Genomic DNA, 13835 nt, shown 5'->3' with positions numbered 1-13835 from the left:
ATCCTATCCATATACAAATCTTTTTAGCTATATACTAAAACTTGATCCTCTTTTATGTCTCTACATAAAGTTTAAGTATTCATATTATAGTCATGGGTTAGTTTATTGGATTTATAAAAGAATGCAATTCAATAACACCTTTATTGATAGAAAATTTCAATAATAATTTTATTTTGAATAGAATATGTTTAATGTTTATAAACTATGAGTTTTAGGACATTCATAATAGGAAGTATGTGGTACAATATCGTATTGCTGACGAGAAAACTCTCTCTGATCAGACCAAATCCTGTCTGGAAATTATGCATCTTCTTCAATATGCTGGTCTTCTTAAGATTGTTTTGGACTTTGGTTCTTTTTATCCGCAATTATTGAGAGAGTTTATTGTAAATTTGCCCTCTAAGTTTGATGATCCTAGCAGTCATGATTATCAGAAGGTCCACATTTTTTGTCATTGCTTCTCTATTTCTCTTGCCTCTATTAATGCATATCTTGGGTGTGAAGAGTCTCCACCTTTAGGTGCTACTCATCCTTCAATTGAGGAGCTCGTTACAGAACTAACTAGGGGCACCCATTTTTATTGTTATGAGTCTGGTCAGTTATTTGCTTCTACGCTCAGTGTGAAATATGCTATTCTGTTTGCATTGGCATTATAAATTGGTGTCCTTTTACACACGGTTCCAATCTCTCCCCTTCCCTGGCAAGTCTTTTATATCAAATTGATACTATGTCTACTTTCAATTTTGGATTTTTTTTTTTTGTATAATCAGCTTTTAAAGCATGTTGATTCATTTGTCATCAAGCTTCCGAGACTTCTCTCTGATATTTTTCTATCTTAGTGCCCAATAATTCTTGGTCCCATGACTTCTAAGCTCCTTAATCTCAGCTACAAAATCTTTCAAGGCACTCATGTTCCTGACATTGTACACAATATTCGGCCTCCCAAAGCCTCTGAAATTCCTCTTCCAGAGGATCTTCAGATACCTAAAGGTGGTCTACTGCTTTCCATTAAGTTGGGTACTCGCATCCTACGGATTTTGTCTATTGAATTCGCTCGCTGACCACTGTTATTCGTGATTTGATTGATCGTCGTGCTAAAATTGATGCCTTGGTTCATCTTCTTAGTTTATGGCTTCTTCAATCTGGTGTGGATCCTCTTTCGTCTTATTGATTTTCTTCTTGGCAAAAGAGGGAGATAATTATGTAGTTTTGTGTTGGTTGGTGTTGGTTTGTTTTGATGTTTTGAATTATGTTGTTTCTATTATTGCTCGAACTGTAATTTGTGATCTCTTAATGAAGTGTTTGGTTTCTTCTCATTTCTACCCAATTTTTTTGCCATAAAAGGAAATTTTATACCAAAGAGGAGTTCGTTATTGTTGTAGTTGGCAAATAATATTTTCTTTTATTATGTTGGATTCTTTGTCTCTAACTTTTGTAAAATCTTTTCCTTATCGATGGTGATCTGCTGGAAGATTTTTTCCTTCTTTGTTGTTTCTGGTTATAACCTATTGACCTTATGAATGAGATATATTTATTTGGCTTCGTGGGATGTTTGAGGTCAACCGACTATACACTTTGATTAGAGCTTTCTTGTCTGAAAAACTTTGGTGAAGAAATTGTGGGATTGTACGTGAATTACCTTCGTGAAATTAAACATACGTGAATTACCTTCGTGAAATTAAACAGACATTCTCAAAAGCAATCATTTGTAGAGTTGTTAAAGACATCATATGAGTGGTTATTCATTTGAAGGTGAAGAAAAGGTGAGACCATTGCTACAACAACAGTTTTAAGGGGAGCCTAATTCTGCAGACTCATTGAAGAGAGTTCTGACATTAGGGGGAGCCTAACTTGCTCACTAGTAATTCAATTATGTGTAAGCGAATTTTATGTAATTTTAGTTGAAGTGTATGCTGTGGAACTAAAATACATAATAGGCGTAGAGCCTCCTAGACGTAGGTGTGATTATACCGAACTGGGTTAACAAATTTCTGTTTTTTCTATCTTTCTCTTATCTCTCCCAGTTGTCGTTGTTTATGTCTGTGACATCTTTCCTGACTTACGATATTATTGTGATTCATCCTTCTTTATTTCATAAACTTCCCTCAATCATTTTTTTTAATTATGTGCTTAACCACATTTTGATTAATTCCTTTAATGTTCTTAAGTATCCTTTTTGATCCACAACCCTTTTATTTACTATGTAACAATTTTTTTCACCCTCTCTTATTTTCATTACCAATATTTTTTTTAGATATAAATATATACTTTCTTAAGGAAAACAAAAGCATACTTATCTATTATTCTTTTATTAAGTCTAATCATTTTATAAAAGTTTTTTTTTGTTTAATTGGTTAAATATTTAATTATTAGTATAAAGTGTGTTAAAATAAAATATTTGTGTTAGATAATATATACAAATAAAATTCGCCTATATTTTTAACAACAAATTATTTTAATCTTTTTTACTTAAATTAGTTATTATTTTTAATATTAACATTGCTATCAAATAAACTAGGATTGTTTTTATATTACTTTAATTAAATATTATATTAGATTATTGTTTAGTAATGCATTTTAATTATTTTCTTAGAAAGTGCATTTTAATTAGTTAATAATATGAAAAAGTCTTAAATTTTAATATTTTCTAACCCTATTCTAATTTTCAGTTGTCTCTAGTAAATAATATCAATCAATGAGATTCTGATTGCAATTTCAGACAATTATTAGTAAACAACAATAAATTAATAACATTCTTTCGATTATTTTCATTTTAACTATAGCTTATTCTTATGTTGGATAAGTTCAAAGTGGGCTAGATGTCTAAGGATGCATTTGGCATGATCCAAAAATAAAGGTTTGACTCACAAGCTGTGATTTTTATATTTTTATTTCTTATATTATTCGTGTAATTGTCTTAAAAGATTACTTAATTGTGCGATTATATTATATTTGATTTTACATTTGTTTAAAATAGCTAGTAGGATATTACATCTCTAGATATGTGACCACTATGATTTGAACTCATTCAATCAAGATTTTGAGATTTACTATCTATTTTCCTGTCCAGAATTCAAAGATTATATAAATATGGTAAAAAAAATAATTTGACTCCAACTTGGTTATGTTTAATAGGTATCTAAACTTTTAGGACGTGAGATCTTTAAATTATTTTAAGTTTTTAGTAGATCCTTAAATTCTCAATTTGTGTTTTTATTGTCCAGACTTTTTAATTTGGTGTCTAATAAATTTATTAACTTTAGAAAATGTCGATTCACTGCTAGATGTCGAAACTTTTAGGTGCCGACGGCTCCCTGAGGGATCCCGCTTGTAATATTGCTTCAGGGCCCTTTTACAGTCTTCTCTTGATCGAGTTGATCTCCACCTGCAAATAGTTGTCAGAAGTAAAACCAGTAAGAGGTGAGCATAGATGGATCATCCATGACTATAGAGGCAGAGCTCTTTCGTGATATTGTAAGTTTAGTCAAAAGCATTGGGGTGTGAGCTTGTTGAAAGTTAGTCTTATTGGAAGGGTTGAAAGCAATTACTTTGGGGTGGTCGGGTGAGAATGCGTCGATTATCGTGGAGCCTAATTTGTTAGAGGTTATTTGAGTTCTTGATAGGGATGAAATTTCTTTTGTGAGCATTGGAATCATTATCGAGGACATTGTTTTGGGAACTCCATTAATATTGTTTTTTTTTTGTCACATCCCTCAAGAGGATAACAAATATACTTATGCTTTGCATCTTTGACCTCCTCTCAAGATTGTTTTTTTTTTGTTTTGGAAAGGTGTTTTTTTTTTATTATGTTTTCCCATCATTTGTTATGAGGAGGTCTTAGGTAGTTCTATTGGTTGGTGTTGTTTGTGCTTTTGCCTAAAAAATTGTCTAATAGGTTAAGAACTTACAGACTTTTTTAGACATAAAATTAAGTATCACTAACTGCAGATTTCTAAAAGTTAAAAAACCTATTAAAAACAAAGAAGTTTAACTGGAAATCTATTAAATACTTTAAAAGTCAAAGAATATATTATATACTTCCTATATATATATATATTTATGGGTGATTTTATCTGAAAATTTGTTAGCAAATTCTACTGATCATATCTTAAGAGCCTTATTTATTTTTTTTTTGTTGAAATAATTTTATTTTAGGTAGAGAAACAACTAAACCATTTTATTTAATTATTTTGCAAAATATTTTTAAAGGTTTAAAATGTTGTTCTATGGATTGTGAAAAGATTAGAATATCATCAATATAAACAATGGTAAATTCTTGATATAGGTTAAAAATGTTATTCGTTATATTTTGAAATTCACAGGGACATTTTTTAGTCCAAATGGCATTACATTATATTCATACTGTCCAAATGAAACATTGAATGCTATTTTATAATTATCTTTTTCAGCAATTTGAATTTGTCAAAATCTAGATTACATATCGAATTTTAAAAAGACTAAGGCATTTTGTATTCGATTGATTAAGCCCTTCTTGTTTCTTATGGAGTAACGTATCCATTCTAAAATAAAATTTAAAGGTTTGTAATTGATTACAAGACGAGACATTCCTCGTTCTATTTCTACTTGATTATTAATATAAAAAGCTACATAGCTCTAGGATGATTTACTAGGTCGTATGAATCCTTTTTCTAAAAGTTCTTGAAATTCTTTATGACGGTATTTTAATAGTTTGACATTCATCTGTATAGGTCTGTCTTTTGTAGGAATTTTTTATTCATGAAAACCTTTAATATATGGCAGGCTGACAATATGTTTTTTTTTTCCAGAAGGCATTAAGAATAGAAGTACATATTTCTTTTTCAATTAATTCATTGAATTGATTAATTTGGTTTTGAATATAAGGATCATCTAGTTGTTTTTCATTTCTTTTATGATTTCTTTCTTCTTTTAGAAATTGTATTTGTTGTGTCTTTCTTTTGATAGAATTAATAGTTTTAAATATTGAGGAATGTTGAATAGAATGTATTGTTTTAGTGGATATGGAATTTACAAATTTAAAGGTAATATTTTGATATAAAATCTTTGAAATTATTCCTTTCTCAAATGGATAAAGTTGGGATAGGAAGGTAGTTCCTATTATTATTTCTTCATCTAAGTCCTTAACTAATATAAAGGTATTTTAAAAATAATATCCTTGATTGCAAATAGGTGCATTAGAGAGTTTGTAGCGAATTTGTAATATTTGACCATTGGCACCATGTAATTTTTCTAGGGTTTTTTCAAAGTATTTAGTAGGTATTAAACTTTCTAGTATACAGGTTTGATCAGCCCTGATTCGATTAAGACCTTAGAAGTTAAATGATATTCCTTATTTATGACAAAATTAATATTAGAGTACCATTTTTGTAATTGAACTTTATTGATAAGATTAATAAAAGATTCATGAAAAATTTCATTGGTTTTGTTATCAATGTCAATGTTTTTAGGATTTTCAGAAGTAGAAGGTTGATCAATTATTTGTTGAGTTTGAAGCGATAAGAGTTCAAATTTAATTTGAGAATTTTATTTTTTAATGTTACATATTTCTTCTTTTATTGTATTTATTCACCTTTGAAGATCAGAAATAGTTACTGGTTTTGTTTTAGTTTAAAGCTAGAAGTTCTCTCTTTAAGATTGTAATGTTGGAAACTTTGTTGTTTAGGTTTTTTTCTATAATAAGATCTTTAAGTTTTCAAAATATTCTTTTTTAATTTGTGGATCTTTAATTTGACTAATGCCTTCAAAAAGAATTTCTTGATTTTTTGAAATGACATTTATAGTTTTATTGCATGTACATGTTCCGATTTCATTTTCACAAGTGTTTCATAATCAGAATTATCAGTATTTTGTTCGATTTCAAAAATTTGGTCATAAGAGGATTTTTCATTGTTATCTGATGAAGAGAAAGGGTCTGAAGGTATTAATAAATTAAATAATTGAATTTTTAAATATTCTTTTATTTCTAAGCTATTAATTTCCCTTTCATAGGACAGTTGGGAGCTGTCTCATTTTTGTCTACACTTATAACAAGTAATTTCTTTTCTCTTCTTTTATTTTGAAAATATCCTTAGTGTTATAAGGTTTTCTATAAAAAAAAAATTCCAAACTTCTTGGGTTGTTTTCTTGCTGATGGAGTTTGATTTTCTCATAACCATATTATACCCAAAAGGATCCAAGTTCTTGCTTTTGCTTATGAAATTCATTTTTCATTTTTACTTTCAATTTAAGGTAGGTGCATAAAGCTAAACCTTCATTGTTTATAAAGTTAATTAGTTCACCATAGGTTAGATTATCGATAAAAATTGTACCATGATAAGTTTGTCTTATTGTTTGGCGTACTTTTTCGACAAACAATTTTGGTAATCCTAAGAGGAATTTTTCTTTCCAATATTGATTATTGCAGTCTGTTCGGGTGTAGACTTTGTTTAAGAAAACATTTTTGTACCATCTAAAATCTTAAAGTTTTGGACAAGTAAGGTTAAAAAGTATTTTAGAACTTTGTTCTTAAAATTGGATGGGTTCTCTTATAAAGTTTTTTGTAATGGTGTAAATCAAAGTTGCAGCAACGTCCTGTATTTGATTGATTCCTGAGCCATTTTGTTCAATTTTAATGGAAGTTAATATTCTTATTTTGTCACTTGAGGATACACAATTATCCCATCATCCTTTTAAATTTCCAATGAATCCGAAAATTAGTATTTGAGCAATTTGGTAGTCTGTATTTTGGTGTATCTTGTAAACAATGGCAGCTAAGGTCGTCTCATGCATTAAATTTAAAATTAGAAGTTTAGTCATACCATCTATATTCCATTCATAGATGCCATTTACTGTATATTGAGTTTGAGTTAATTGTTGTCTTTCTTCATATCGCATGTCAGGGAGAGAAGGTCTGGAATAATAATTTCTTAATTTTGGATATCTAGGATTTGTTATCTTTTGAAGAGTAAGGTTCTGAAATTGTTCTTCTAGGTTATGATCAAAATTGTCTTCTAGTTCGTGTATGTCAGAATGATTTTCACCAAGGGTTTTATTAATGGTATTAACTTTTGATGTTGATGTATTTAAGGTTTTTGATGAGTTTATCAAAATCTAAACTCATCAAGGGTTGTGACTATCAGAATCTAAACTCGTCAAGGGTTGTGTTTATAAAAATCTAAACTCGTCAAAGACCTTATTGCTAACAAATATCGATAGAATTTGCTAACAAATTTCCAGATGAAATCACCAATAAAAATTAATTACAAAGATTTTTAGGTTGCTTAAATTATATTTCCGATTTTACTCCAAATTTAAGATAAACATGTGAACCCTTGTATCAAAGACTTAGGAAATCTCCCCCTTCATGGACTCATCAACATACATGCATCATTAAAACTATCAAAGGTCTAGTCAAGAGTCTTTCATATTTATCCATCATCAACCCACATGCATCACTCATTGTAGAAACAGATGCATCAGATATAGGATATGGTGCCATTCTCAAATAATCCATCAATGGTCAAGAACAACTAGTTAGATATCATTCGAGTACCTGGCTAGAATCGCAAAAAAAATATTCAACCATTAAAAAGGAAATATGTACAAACAAATTTCAAAGTGATTCAATCAACAAAAGTTTTTTAAAACGTGTTGATTGCAAAACAGCTACAGATATTTTACAAAAGGAGGTTAAAAATCTGGTTTCTCGATAAATTTTTGTCAGATGACAAGCAATACTTTCTTATTTTGACTTCAAAATTGAAGCCATAAAAGGAAGTACAAACTCCCTTACCGATTATCTTAGAGAGAATTTCTTCAAGGAAAGAGTGAAAAAAAGAGTGAAAGAGAGAAAGAAAAGAAAGAATGAGTTATACTTACAAGAAAGAAGAAAAGAATGATCGTGATCAAGAACAACAACGATCAACACCTCCACAAACCAAAACCTCATACTATCAAGTGTTTCAATTTCTCAAAGGAGAATCATCATAAGCAATGAAAGATCGAAAAGGGAAAAATCCTCAACCAATACCATTATTTAATAAATTTCATATTTTGGGATAATTCATCCCTTCAAGATCTTTTGCCTTGAGAATAAACTCTTCTCCTATCAAAAGTGAGGAATCATCCACTCTTCCCACCACTTACGTCCAAGCCATTACAAACTCAAATTCTCAAAATTCAGAAGTTATACCCTCAAACAAAACCTTTAATTATCGACCATCTTCATCTACTTCTTATCATAATAAAACCTAAACTTCATCTATCATAACTCTTGAGCCGAAATTCCTAGGTAGCCCAATTCTTGAAACAATCCAAAAAACATTTCCATCAAATTTTCATTTCATTCCAAGTCATCCACAAAAATTTTTTTTATTCTATGAATTTATTCTTGTTGATACCGATTCAATTGAAATCATTCATAATAGAAGCAAAGACGACCCCAACATATTTGACTTTTCAAAAGTTAGGATTCTTCGTGTCCTAACTCCAACCAAATGGAATCAAAGTATTTATATTGAAAAAAGATTTCCTCATCAATTTCTTCCATAAACTTATTCTTACATCGATTATCAAAATGCTTGGTACAATATGTTTTGGTTAAACGATTTTAATCATTTCTGGTTCATAATGTTTGACAAAACATGTATTCAAAATTTTCCATTATGATTTAATGATTGGTGGGATATATTTGACCTTAATGAAACCATCCTGCCATACCCAATTCTTGAAAGTTTTAAATACTTTTCAAATAATATTTTCTCAAATTCTTTTAATTTAACTCTACATTTTTCAAATTATTTTCATCTGGCATGGATCTTTTGTTGGAATTACTTAATCATAGAATCAAATGGTGGGATAAATTAATACGGTTGTTACTTCAAAAATTGTGGTGGAAAAATGGTTTTCCATCTATCCTCACAATATGAAGTCAAACCTACAAAAAATCAACAATTCTTGACTCAGAAATCTAGACTGCAATGACACAACACTAGAAGAAATTCGAGCTTTAATGTCGGTTGAAAATAGTGAAATTGGATGTATAATGTCGGTTTAAAAAAATGGATCTTTAATGTCGGTTTTAAACCGACATTGAAGATGGGCTTTAATGTCAGTTTAAAACCGACATTAAAGGTGTAATGTTTTTTTTCTTATTTTATTAAATAATATATCCCTAAATCCCTAAATCCGCCGCCTCTTCAACTTGCACTCCCCTCTATTCACTCTCGTCATCGAAGGGACCACCGACATATCCCTAAATCAAATCTTTGAAGCCGCTGAGATCTACCTGTCCACAAAAATCACCTCCAACACCATCTGCCTCTGCATGGTTTTTGCCTGCTCATCGATTAGTCAAGGAAATTCTTCTGAGTTATTAGGTGACGCTGGGAGCTCTTGCACGATAGAGTTTTCTTGAAACTTTAATAAATCGCAGCGAAGCTCAGGTTCTTTGATAGCTTTAAATTGTAGGAAGGAAAGCACAGATTTCAATGATATAAACCAAGTTGACTGGGTCTCCACAGAATCAATACTGAGTACAGACTATCCATCTCCCCGCATTTCATCTATAAAGTTGTAAATGAGGGAGGTGGTGATGGTAGGCGGTCAGCTGCAACATTTCTTGACCCCGAGTCTGATTATACATATAATGAAGAGTATAGTCAGGATGGGCCAGAAACATTACGAATGAGAAGAGAACCACTAAGAAAAGGAAAGACAGGATCTTGTTATCGATGCTCCAAGGGGAACCGGTTTACTGAAAAGGAGGTCTGTATCGTGTGTGATGCCAAGTATTGTAGCAACTGTGTGCTTAGAGCTATGGGTTCAATGCCTGAAGGTCGCAAATGTGTTACTTGCATAGGTTTTCCTATTGATGAGTCTAAGCGAGAAAATTTGGGAAAATGTTCCAGAATGCTTAAGAGACTGCTGAATGAGTTGGAGATTCGACAGGTTATGAAGGCTAAGAAGTGTTATAAGGTGAATCAACTGCCACCAAAGTATGTTTGTGTGAATGGGGAACCTTTATCTTTTGAGGAGCTTACAATGCTACATACCTGCCCCAACCTACCAAATAAGCTAAAACCAGGAAATTATTGGTATGACAAAGTTTTTGGTCTATGGGGAAAGGTGAATCTTGTTACATTGAGTTTTCCTCCTTTTCTTTTATTTTCAAGACGTAATTCTTGGTTATGCAATTAAACTTTCTAATCTATTTGACAGAAAGGATAGAAACCTTCAAAGATGATTACTCCTCATCTTAACATCGGTGAGCCTATTAAGGCAGATGCTAGCAATGGAAATACAAAGATTTTTATAAATGGCCGAGAAATTACAAAAGTAAAGCTCCGGATGCTATAGGTAAATTTTGTACTGTAACCTTTGTCTCTAGCATAAACTTCTAAAGTTAAAAGGGAATATTTGATCGTTGTAGTTGGTTGGAGTTCAATGCCCTGGTAATCCACAATTTTGGGTCAATGAGGATGGATCGTACCAAGGGAGGGTCAGAAGAACACCAAAGGGTACATATAGGGGAAGGTACTATCTTGTGCAAATAGACAGTTAATTTTGATTTTAGCNGGGGAAGGTACTATCTTGTGCAAATAGACAGTTAATTTTGATTTTAGCTTACATATGTAGCTATAACTGGTCATATACTTGTTTTTAACTTCTTGATTACATTTTAGGCTGGAACAAAGCTTGTCTGTGTTTTGTTATCACTATCGGTTCCTTCTAAATCTTCAACTTGTTCTGGGGAACCAGACAACAACCTTATTTACAGAACTTTTCCTGACTACCTTGCTCTTCAAAAGCTCCTTTTAGTTGGTTATGATGGATCTAGGACAAGTACTATATTCAAGCAGGTAGTCTCTAATTGGTCAATTAAGTATATGGTACATCGTACCAATATCACTAGATTGTCTTTGGACAGTTCCATTGGTGGTTATATTATGAGAAATGGTGCTCCATTTATTTTATCTCTGAGATAATGTGTGTACTCTATAGATTTCTTTAGTAATCTCAATTTTGTCTGCATTGCACTCCTTGATTGCAAATCTTTAGTAGTCCAATCAAGTTGGCAATCTCATTTCCTAAATGCTTTTGTAGGCTAAAATTCTATATAAGGATGCACCTTTCTCTAAAGATGAACGTGAAATTATTAAGTTGAAGATCCAGAGCAATGTGTACGGATATCTTGGTATAATTCTTGAAGGTCGTGAGCGATTTGAGGAGGACAATTTGCCTGAAATAAGGAAAAAAACTATCTGATGAAGTTGACCCTGCTGGTAGGAGTTATGATTCTTGCCTCAATATCTATTTAAGGCATTAGACAAAGTTACTGTTCATGTGCTTGCTAGTTACGTTGAACAAAAATTTTGGATAATGACTTAGGCTTTTTAGATTTAGCATTCAATTGTCTATCAAATGCACAATTAGTGTTGAACAGTGAGCTTAAATAAGGAAAAATTCTTATGTCTTCTGGGTCTCAGCCTTGGGGCGGGCATAGGTGCCCTTTGGATTAGTGGGAGTGGGCCACCGATACTGGGTTATCAGGACAAAAAAACTGATCACCTTGAGCCTGGAGCCAAGGATATGAAACCTTTTACTAAAGACATCAAAAGCTCTGGGCTATGTATCGATCTAACTATACATGATTACACACTACTCTGTCCTCAAAGGAAATATGCAGTGCCCTCGTCAACTAGATTCTGTAGGATGCGGGTACTATGTGCAAAAGTATATATATGAAATAGTGCATAATCCTACTACTCCCATTACTAGCTTTGTACATAAATTATTTATTTTTTATATAGTGCTAGCTTTAATTTAATAAATGGACGTAAACTTATGTTGAATTTATCTTCTTTTTTTTTCCTTTTTGTAGTTCAATACAAAAGATGCACATACGCAAGGAGAGATCAACGTAATTCGGACCCAATGGGCATGAATGTAAATTTATCTAACCATGATCTTTGTGAATGAAATTAGTACTAATATGATATTTGTGAATGAGAGAAATGATGGCTTGGTGTAAGTATTCTATGAAAGTCTGGTTCTGGTATTGTGATTCTTATTTGTGGATAAATTCATAGGTGGAAGACATGATCTGTTTATTATTGGAAGTTGTATTCATGGAGTATTTGGTGCCCCAAGAATATGTCCAGATAATAAGAGAATATATGTTGAACAAATGTCCAGTATCCCCGTACAATCAAGTGTGTGAAGTGTTCAAGAGAGAGCTTGACATGACACCGGATAAGGTATATTTACTTGGCTAAACCTGTTTCATATAATCAGATTATGCATTCATTCTGTTGAATGGAGATTACTTTTGCAATCTGACAGAATCTGGTTATCTTGATTGTGTTACTGTTACGTATGAGTTGGCACTTCTATTTTTTGTATCCTGATCACATTATAGTACGTTTCAATGTGCATGACAAATTGAAGTTTCATTAACATTTGGCCTTTCATATGATTATATTAATGTGATTATGGTTATAATATTAATTTTTCTCCTTGGATCAGAGTCTGCTTGAGGTTCATGCAAATGCGACAGAAACATTATGTGCTATAGCCCGTAATGCCCCATCTTTTCTTGCTGCCAAACTTTATAGCCCCAGGTTGACCAAGAACCACTTCTTTATTTTTCAGTTTTTATGGTAGTATGTAGATATGTCATCATTGTTTTGACTTATCAATCACTTCTTATGCAGTTTTGTTGCAAGGGTATTTGATCATGCTTTGGAAGATTCACTTTCAAAGTTTGGCCTTGTGCATTCACTTTCTGTATGCATTTCTTTGTTGGATCCAAAGAGATCATCAACGTATTCTCCTTTGTATCACTCTTTCCGAAATCAACATATGTATGAATGTTCAGTTTCTGTTGATCCAGAGACTCTTAGTGCAATGCTCCCTAAACTTGGTTAGTCTATAATGCTAGTTTCATTTATTTGATGATGCCTTAGTTCACACTTGTGCTCTCTATATTTTCTAAATCAATGGGCTAGATGTATAAAAGAAACCATAGAAGGCATACAACTATCAATATCAGGTCAATAATCATCAAAGTTTCAGAGAAATATTTAATTGTTATTGATCTGATATTGATAAGTGTGTATGCTTTGTGGTTTCTCTTATACATCTAACCCATTAATTTGGCATGCATGTACACAACAGGAAAGTAGCATTGTGAGTAGCACTATGAATACAGCAGCATGGTCTCCATAATTGCAAATATTTGATTTACTTGTGGGAAGTAAAATTCTTCTATTAGTTTCTAATAGCACTTGTCTCACAGGTGATTTGTTAAAACTCTTAAACTTGTCATCTGATGATAAAGTATTACCCACAACATATGGAGAATTACGACCTCCTCTTGGAAAACATCGTTTGAAGGTAGGTGCTTAATTTGTGTTGTGTAAATTTACATGTTCAAGGTATGGCTCTCTGCTAGAAGTTAGGTTTAAGAGAATTTTGTTTTAGAACTTGATATTGTTCTTATGTGTTGTGATGTGTGTTTTCTTAACTCATATCCTAACTTCAATTTTGCTTCTTTGCAATAAACTTTCAGGAACTATTGACATGGATATGACTACCACAGGAGTATCGACAAGCGAAAGGATGCGAAGGGAGAGTTTATTATCGACAACTCACAACATTATTATGGAGAAAATGCAGCTTGGAGGACCCTCCATACGCCTGGCCGAGATCTGCTGCTAACTTTTACTGTGTGCAGTAACTTTACTTATTAAGTTGAAGTTAAATTCTAAATCTTTCCAATTCTTCTGTAGTTACTGGATGAGCTGAAGAAGAAGAATCCTGATAATGAAGTCCATTTCAACAATGTATATTACATC

At 31.8% G+C, this 13835-nt stretch overlaps 1 pseudogene; it reads left to right on the top strand.

Moving 5' to 3' along the window:
• The first annotated feature begins 860 nt into the window (after positions 1–860).
• LOC120070147 lies at positions 861–12386 on the top strand (annotated as a pseudogene).
• Positions 12387–13835: the final 1449 nt, after the last annotated feature.

Source organism: Benincasa hispida, unplaced genomic scaffold, assembly GCF_009727055.1.
Source record: "Benincasa hispida cultivar B227 unplaced genomic scaffold, ASM972705v1 Contig970, whole genome shotgun sequence".
In the NCBI taxonomy this organism is placed as follows: domain Eukaryota; kingdom Viridiplantae; phylum Streptophyta; class Magnoliopsida; order Cucurbitales; family Cucurbitaceae; genus Benincasa; species Benincasa hispida.
The sequence above is the reverse complement of the archived record's forward strand: the minus strand, read 5'-3'. Positions and strand labels throughout refer to the sequence as shown.